We start from the raw sequence: 9,932 nt of genomic DNA, 5'->3' as shown, positions 1-9,932 counted from the left end.
AATTTTTTTTTTAATTTAAAGATGTTTTTTTTTTTTTTTTTTTTTTTTTTTTTTTTTTTTAGTTTTTACATGTTTGAGGTAAGGGTAATTTTAATATAATTGCTAAACACCAGGGCATGCTATCCTAACAAGCCTGGGGAAAAACAGCACTGTTCAAGGGATTCTCTCCAGCCCATCACAAGGGTAACAAGATACACTTTGACTTGGATAAAACCTGTCTGTCTGGGAGCAGGGAAGACGAGCGTGCAGGGAGGGAGGGCGTTGCATGCTCAGCCTTGCCCAGGAAGGCTCCATGTGTGAAGAACAGCCCTGAGCTCCCAGGCAGCTCAGCACGCTGCCACTGCTGCCTTTGGGGCCGTTTGCTCTCGTCACTCAGGTGCCAGCAGGTACCCAGAGGAGCAGAACCCACCCATTAGAAAGGAGGAGAGAGGCAGAAACAACTGAAACAACCTGCAACATTTTGCACAACCTGAGCACTGGTTTTCAGGAAAGCTTTTTTTGATTTATATTGTTATACTTCTTGTAAGTTCATTACTGAATTTAACGGTTAGATTCTATTTTTTGATATGAACAATAACTTATTTCTTAGCCAGTCTCTCTTGCAGCCAATAACTATTGTCTCTTTTGTAAACTGCAGCCCCTCTTGTTGCCAGTAATATGTGATTTGGGGGAATGATTTAAATGACAAAATGCTAACTTGCAACAACAAAAGAAATGACACAATATAAACTAAGCTTTAATAACTAAAAAGATCTTTAATTAAAATTGCTTTCCATTCAGGGGCTAGAGTTTTCTTTAACCAGCTGCCCTATGAAAGTTATTACCTAAAGTTTTCATTTTCCCAGTACACAGCTGCAGAAATGATTTTATTCTGGTGAATAAAGGGCTGAACAACAGCAAGGACAAAGCTCACTTAAGCTAACAATGGAGCCATGGCAAAAGTCATAACCTTCTGCTGTCTTAGGGGAAGCACACTTTCTGAATATAATCTCTCTGATTATGCCTAGTATGCAAAATGCAGTTTTATAGCTGCAGCTCAAATAGATTTCAGTATTGCCACTGAATACTAATCACTGATGCAAAAAACGTACAGCTCCCTCAAGGCATTTCAAAAATCTTGATTATTTAATCAGTGCTCTTGATTTATAAGGCGAGCTGGTTGATGACTACCAACATGTGACACATTGGACACTATCCAGATGGAATGCCAGTTTTCATTTGAGGTTAAAGAGGTAAAACTCTACAAGAGAGGTTTTCCAGTACCCTGGACCAGAGCTAGAGTTATATCAGATGATAAATAAAACCTGGCAGTTTGGCTTGCACATAATACTAAAACAGAAACTTCACTGAATTGTCAGCTGTAAAATGAAGTAATCAAGTTTCTTTCTGATTATTTTCCATTTCCACTATGGACTTTTTATTTATTTCATGTCTTCCATCTTAATGTCCTCTTACCATTTTAAAGAGCACCACTTTACCTTTTTACAAATATGTAAGTGGTGAGTAGTGCCTTTTCAGAAGCACTAGTTTCCCAACCAGCTGGATACAAAATTTGAACAGTTCAGTTTCTTTTCCCTATAGCCACATATATAAATATAGGAATTTGAAAATATTTTTGTATCTACATCTCTATAGGGAAACATAGGCTTAGGTATATATATAACAACAATTTAAACTCCTGCCTTAAAATGCAATAGAATTGCCAAAAATTTTTAAGAAACTGGTGCATAAGTTACATTAATTTCTGAACAGGTTTACTTCTGAGTTGCTTGGGCTTTGACAGTCTCATGCCCATCTTTAATTGTCATCAATGATTTTCTGTTAAAGAAGGATTCCATATGAAATTTCCAGTGTTTTTTCTATAAAGATTTCAAGGAGCATAATGACTTCAGATTGAGACAGCAAAGAATTAAATTCTTCTTTAGAACCTCTTTCCAGGCCTGGCCCCTAGATGTGAGCATCACTTTGGGTACATGATTACGGGGATATAGAGGCCAAATGTTTCAAACTCATCTTGAAGGCATGGCCCTTGCTGGAAGCAGTGACCAACACTTATATTCAAAGCAAAGTCACAACTACAGAGAATTATTTTACCCAAATCTGCGTTGGTGCTGCAGGTGGGCAGCAGCAGCAGAGCACCCGGAGGTGGCAGCAGGCCCCAGCCTGTGCCAGCACAGCTGTGTGGTGGGGAGGGAGCCTGTGCTCTGCCCCAGCCCCTGCTCTGCACCAGCCTGTGCTGCGTGTCCTGGCTGCTGTTTCTATCCAAGCCATCAGTGATAAAGCCAATAATGAACACAGATAACCACAGCCATGGTGTGTGGTCAGCCTACCAACTCAGCAGCACTGGACATGCACTGACATACAGGATAACCCCAGGGAAGTCTGACTTGGAGGTTAAAAGCATCCTCACATCCCAGTGCAATCCTCTCAAGTCTTCTAAACCCAAAATGGTGAAAATGATAATCAAAATGTGAGACTTTGGTGGAAAGTTTAACTATAAATAAGCATTAAAAGTATTAAAAGTCATCATACCGACACACTGAAAAGCTACTAATACTCATAAAACATTGTTTTCATTCCTCATTTTAAAAAGCTTGCTAGAAAATCCATCAGTCTGGATTCCAATGGCACAACAAAAGGAATCACAGGAGCGTGTATGGCTCCCCACCATACCCCCCAGTGCAGACAGACGTGCGTGGCAGCTCTGCCCACGTCAGCAGCCCCCTGTGCCAAACTGCTCCCCCAGCCCTAACAGTGACACTGTCACCTCCACACAGGCCTTGCATCCAGGTTTTGGCAAAACTGCAGATTCGTATCCTGTTACGAAGCCAAAACATTTTAATAACTGCAAGAGTTCACTTACGAAATCTGTGTAGTTTGGGTTTGTGCCCTTTATAAATCTTTCTCTGTACTTGTAAGTTTTTATCATCTGAAGCTTTTTGAAAGCATATCTCACTTGACTGGACTTGTGGGTAAGACAATCATGGGGCAGTTCAACTAGCTGCATTATTCCATTTTCTGTCAGGAATCCAAAAAATCTGCTTGAAACACAGATGGCTATTTCCCTGTCATCATCCACCTCCTCCGCTGATCTCCTCACCATTTCAACCACATTCTCTGTGTCAGGATCCCTGAGTAGGGAAGCTTTTGCACCTTCTTTTTTCAGGGAAGAGCTACAAGCTGCTAAGTGAGGGTGTTTTGATGGTGGATGAGACAGTCCTGCTGCAGACAGCACTGCTGGGAGACTGCCTCAGGCTCGAGGTACTGCAGGCACAATGTCATAAACATATCACAGGTACTCCCAGGCCTTGTGCCATGAGTACAGAATGGCAAAAATAGCTTGCAGGGATTATGTCCCCACATTCCAATCTTGCGTGGCAGCAGCCACACAGCAGGAAAAACACTGGAGCCAGAACTTGCCTATGCAGGTTACTGGCTGCACTGCAGGGGAGACTGCTGGGCAAATCATAACTCCAAAAGAGATGGGAGTTTCTGTTTACACAAAGCAAATGACACCGTTGCTCCTCCAGTCCTGTCCTTCCCCCATGTTCCATGTAGCCTCACTACGTGCAGCTGCGTCAAGGGATCAAAAAGCCATTTCATAAAAGGCTCCATAGGTTTTGAACCACAAAAGGGCATCAAGAATATTCTGTTACTGCCATGCCTGTTTCTGCTGTTTAAGTTGGGGCAAAATTTCAATTCTCCTTTGCTGGATCTAGCTAAGCAAAGTTAAAGCCAGTTCTGGGTGCATCTGGACCGTGAATGGAAATCCCTCTGCTACACCTCTGGTGTAAAACCACCAGGACATCAACTGCCACCAACTTCTCTACATCCTGGTACAGTCACACATTGTGTAATCAGCTATTTGCTCTTAACTCTTCTAATTCCTTCTTCATTCCTATATGTACCTCTCCACCTTCTCAAACTATGCTGGTTTTTTTTTGTTGTTTGGGGTTGTGTTGTTGTTGTTGTTTTTTGTTCTCTCCACCTTCTCAAACTATGCTGGTTTTTTTTGTTGTTTGGGGTTTTGTTGTTGTTGTTGTTTTTTGGGGTTTTTTTGTTTTGTTTTGTGGGGGTTTTGTTGTTGTTTGTTTGTTTTGGGGGATTTTTGTTGTTGGGTGGTTTGGTTTTTTTTTGTTTTTTTTTTTAAATAAAACTCTCCACCTTCTCAAACTATGCTGGTTTTTTTTGTTGTTTGGGGTTTTGTTGTTGTTGTTGTTTTTTGGGGTTTTTTTGTTTTGTTTTGTGGGGGTTTTGTTGTTGTTTGTTTGTTTTGGGGGATTTTTGTTGTTGGGTGGTTTGGGTTTTTTTTGTTTTTTTTTTAAATAAAAACCCCCTAGAATAGACTTGGCAAAGCATCTCAATAATTATCTATTGGATGGGGTTTGTGGCTAACAGAACAGCACAGAAGATTATCTGAATAATTCCATGAACCTGACACCAGCAGAAGGCTATAGATCCATTAGGTCAGGACCTAATGGAAATTTCAAGAAATTTTGGACTACTATTTTTAATGTGTGGGTGAGCTTACAGGAAAACTGAAAACATCATTATGCTTAACTGTTGTTAAACCAACAACAATGCAAAAATCTGTGTTTAAAGAAGAACTTTTCTGTTTCTTTGCTGCACCCTACACTGCTGCACCTGAAACAAGAACCTGGGGGTTTTTTTCCAGTTGACAATGCAACTGTGGGAGGAAAGATCACACAGATGTTCTGTTCTTCAGAGAAGTTGGGTTTAAATACACACTCAGCATTTCTGACTCTGAACAAAGAACTTGTTACAGAAGTAAAAAGCAATATCCTCATATTGCCTCACAAAATTCTGCTTCACAAAAATTAGCAACAGCAACATCAATACAGATTAAAAAATTGTACCTTAAAACATTATACACACATAGGATTTTTGGTGCAAACAATAATAAATTCCTACTTTCAATAGTTGTGTTGATTCCAATCTGTGTCCCACATGTAGGGGTATCCTATTTGAATACAGGTAGTAGGAAAAAAGACTATTCCTTTCCAAAATTTACAAATGCACCATATATCATTAAAATAGAAAGTAGCAATAAATTGACTTTATTAGTGGGAAACTTAGAATTTTTTTAGGATAACAAAAGGGCAACAATATTTCAATCACTGGGAAATTTAAATGTTTCTGAAAATATAGTGCAATATATGTACTATAAGTAGGGAGAGATAATCTATCTCCTTCCAGACAGGTTATTCTGATTTTCAAGGACAGAAAACTGAGACTTCATTCCTTCAGTTTACACAAACACCTTTGTCAGAACTAATAATCCACTTCAAAGGCAAGAAGTTTCATAGTACTTAATTATGTGGCCTCTAACATGTCATGATGATTGAATTCATATGAACTTATATATTTGGGCATCGAAAGCCCAGTATTTTTTCTTAATTAGAAACAAAGATTCAATGCAACTTGCTGAGAAAATAAATGAAATCCACATACATCACCTCTGAGCAATAGCCCTGATTGAACGGGGCTGTTTCAATCTCTGCGGCTGGCAGCACTCATCAGTGAATTTGTTTACAAAGTAGAAAGAATGAGATGCTGTCAAAGAATGAAAAATAAAAGCTAGATTTCTTGGGAAGGAGACATCCGTCTTTTTCTATTTGTAAATGCTGACGAGCAGGGTTTAAGGAGGGCTAATGTCATCCATTCATCTTAATTAAAGAGTTAATTGCTCGTGTATCCAGATTTGGTTAGCTGATCTTAGTAACATGAAGAGCGTTTGCTTCCATGTATTTTATTGACCGCTGTAATGACATCATCAGTACGACCCAGGATTTATTCCTGCTTCAGCCTAAACTCGTAACTTTAATAGCCTCCTACATGATAAAACTTTCAAGAGGGAAGGAGTTCTTTAGCATGATACAGAACACCGAGAGGTCTGTCCAGACCCTGTTAAAATGTCTCAGTTCAGCTGTCATTGAAGTATTACTTCAAAGTCTAGAGTCATGAAGATAAGTAAAAAGTAATTTTAAAGACTAGTTCTCGGCAAATGAATATATGGAAATAGCATAAACCATCTAAAAATCGCATATCAAATATAAGCAAGAGACTTATTACTATTCAATTTTTCCCATCTGTAGTCATAGTCAAGAAAGCACTGACACAAAAACAGACAGGTGAGGTTCACAGCATATTCTAGGGATTAAACACCAAATTGGTTTAGTCCTGTGTTTTACAGCACAAAGAGGGGAAACTCAGATCTAAAGAAACACCAGTTAACTAAGAAAGTCTCTGAGGCTTTTCTCTACAACGTCTTTAACATTTACTGCAATTCCTGATGTTATTTCTTAAAGATTCTTCACAGGAATTAAATTAAATTTTACACAAGAGGAAAATGGGCAGTACTAGCGCTTTTTGATTGATCAGCTATGTGGTACTTAAAAATTAAATAAAAGAATCCATTACAAAACATAACATGTTGTATTCACTTATCCTGGTAATGAGTCTTCAGAACTGATCTATTCATGTTCTGCTGCTTTCAGGGGATCAATTTCTGTTGCTAATAACACCCATAACTTACACTAAGGGTGGAACAGCCTCTAAGAAGCACCACACACCAAACATAACTCACTGTAACACAGGCACCCTTGCTGTGAGCACATGCTTCGTTCGGGAACAGTCCCAGGGTAGCTCCTGTGCACTCTCCTGAAATACCTAGAAGGCACTAGGAATACTGTGATAAGGTGCTACAGCTCATCTAGCTTTATGTACTTCACAGTGAACTTCACTTTGAGGGGTTTTTTATGCAGTTTAAGGTTTTCAGGTGACTGGTTCAGAGACCAGTACTGGCTCCTGTGCTTTCTCTGACATACAGGAGACTTAAGTACTGATGGGGTTTCCGTGTTTTCTCAGAAGTCTTTATGAAAAATATGATTAAAAAATACCTAATAACCTCTGTATTATAGGAACACAAAAATACATTGCCTCTCCCATGGAATAGCATCAGGCAAGTCCAGGACACAGAACTGAGTATGGTGCAGTGGGCTCATGTTATCAGAACAAGGTAATCAACTCCAGAAGAGGATCCAGTCTGCCTGTGGCAGCCTGATGCTGCCCCCAAACCAATCAGCCCTGCTGAGAAGTCACAGGATCATGCTTCAGAAGCTGCTCGCCTTTTGGGTCTCCAGCTTGATGCCATGTGGCTCAAGGACACTCCTCCAGCCAGCCCATGCACCTCCACAATCACACATGAGTGTGTCATGGATAAAGGGAGCACCACTGGGGAGCAGCAGATTTGTTGGCTGTCACCAACTCTACAACTGCCTGCATGGGTGACCTTTAACAAGTGGTTAAACAGCTCACTCTGTCCCAGTTATTCCCCAAATCACCTGTATCTCCTTTCAGAGATACTTGGAGATTCATTCATGGGAAGATGCTGGCTGTGAGTTAAGCAGTGCTGTTATTTCTGAACAACTCCCTGCTGGAAAAGGCAGCACAAACAATGTATGGGGTTACAAACAGAGGAGAGGACAGTAACTGAGGCTGGATGAGACCTGAGGGAGCTGTCTATCCCAATCCTGAGCTCAACACAGAGGTCATTTCAGACTTGAAAGAATGTAGGGATGGACACTCCACAGCCTCCCTGGGAAACCTGCTCCAGTGCTGGACTGCCCTCACTGCCCTGAGGACTTTTTCTTTATGTCAAAGCCCATGGATATGGAGAAGGTGGCCACGAAAGCAGAATTTCTCACTAGAGCTTAGATGTTACTCATCATCTTTCACAAGTCGGCTCCAATCAAAAAAACGTATTTTTTAAATTGAAAATTGTTCCAGTTTTATTTACACTCCAAGAAAACTACTCATTCAGCCTTTCTTCATATACTTAGTCTGTTTAGTGCAGAATCCCTAAGAAGAATGACAAGAATAAAACTAATAAACCTCTCTGCCACTTGGGACCCCGTGGAACAGCATTACAGAATCCCTTTTACATCAGCCGGGGCACAGTGGCAGCCTGAGAGTGCTGTACACAGGCAGCTGCAGCCCTGCCAGGAATCCTGAGCTCCCGAGTCACAGACACCCATTCCTGAGCTCAGAGATCCCTGTACCACACTCCTCCCATGGGTCTCTCTGTGGGGTGGTGCAGTAACCACATCATGTCAGAACCTTCAAACCACCCCAGTGCTCTTCCAAGATATTAAACATACAGCTCGGTGGCCTTGGAAATACTTTTAAGTAACTGTAACTTTTTTCATTAATTTCAAGTCTCTTCTGTTATTTCCATTTTCTTTGTTTTCACATGCCTATGCATAAACTACAAAGCTATTTCCTAAACACTTAAAGGAAAAACTAAAAATGCCCTTGGACACAGACTGTGGACTAGGCAGTGATTGTCCCTTTTGAAAGCTACTTTACATAACATTAAAATACAATGTCACTAAAGAGAAAAGTGCAACATTTTGTTGTTCAGTAGAAACACCTTGGATAATACTGAAATAAGATCTCTAGTGGCTTGTGAAGTAGTTAGTTCAGTTGTTTAGCAATAACACCTTTGGATTTGTAAAGCTTCTACAATATCTAAAATAACCTAAAAGAAGAAAGTTTAAAAAGTTTTCTCTAACTAGCTAAAACCACCTGCTGTAACTTGAATCAAGTAAAAGTTCTTAAGAACAACCTTCTTTTGAGATAACACATTTTTGAATTACTACACTGTAATTTTTGTACATTGCATCAGGCAATGGCTACTGCAACTTCTTACACCGTTACCAGCTTACTAATAAACGTGCATGAAGCGGAACAGGGCATACAAGTTATAATTCTTTGCCTGTGCCTGGCGACATAAACAGGTCTGATACCATCAGATGAAGAATTGAGGAATTAAACCCTCCAAAAGTCTGATGTAAAGGATTGGACATGCTAAAAGAGATGGTGAAAAAAGGCTGCTAAGAAATGGAACAACATTCAGGAGAGAAGCAATAGATCCACAAATGGAAATAGACATAACCACAAGAAAATGTTTTATCAACATAAGAGCCACAAAAGAGCTGTGCATTTCAAAATAAGCAAAAATTGTTTTTGAAGAAAAAACCAGCATGGTAGGTAGGACTTCAAAGACTTTACTGTAATAGACAGAAATGAACAATACAAAAAAATACAAAAGAAGAGAGACAAAAAAAATCCCACTAAGACCAAGATCAACTTATTCTATGTCCCTGCTATTACCCTGTTAACCCTTTGATGCCAATGCTGGGGAACCATTTTAGTGATTAAAGACAATAAATATTTCAGCACCACAGCAGTTGCTGCCTCCAGGCAGCTCCTGAGCCTGCTCTCCAACCCTGCACCCCTCGATGTATCTCTGGCAGCACCTGCACTTCCCTTCCCAGCTGGAAGGCACAGCAGCTCCCCTGCCCAGCCCATCTTCATTTTACTCCCAGCCCGACCCATAGAATGCACAACTGCCTTGTCAGAGAGAAGCCACATGAATCACTGTGCTCTGGGTGGAAAGCCCCCTTGATATTGTATTTCTAATCATAGAGAATAGGAACCAATGCATTCAAAAGAGGGGCACGAAATAGATAATTAAATGTCATTTAATAAGGATAGAAGATGCAGCTATTCCATGAAATACCAGGTTTCTTAGTTCAGAAACAGCTACAAAAAATATTTTTAATTGGATTAAGGTAAAACAGCAGGTAAAGCTATGGTTTCTTGCAAAATACATTGCAGTATTCTTGTGTCTTGTTTCTGAATCATTGACACGAGGAGGATTTTTGCCACTGGCTTTAGCAGAACAGAACTAGCTAGTAATGGAGTAAAAGTTTTCTTCTTGGAAATTTCAAAATAATTCTGAATCCTGAGAGAATACATAGTGCCATTGGTCTACAGTAAGATAGGATGGAGAAATGGAGTTTAAATGGTGCTGGGGAAGCTGAAAACTAACTGGCTAACATGAAAAA

The sequence above is a fragment of the Corvus brachyrhynchos genome, unplaced genomic scaffold (genome assembly GCF_000691975.1).
Source record: "Corvus brachyrhynchos isolate BGI_N302 unplaced genomic scaffold, ASM69197v1 scaffold262, whole genome shotgun sequence".
NCBI lineage: Eukaryota > Metazoa > Chordata > Aves > Passeriformes > Corvidae > Corvus > Corvus brachyrhynchos.
This window is presented reverse-complemented; position numbering follows the sequence as displayed.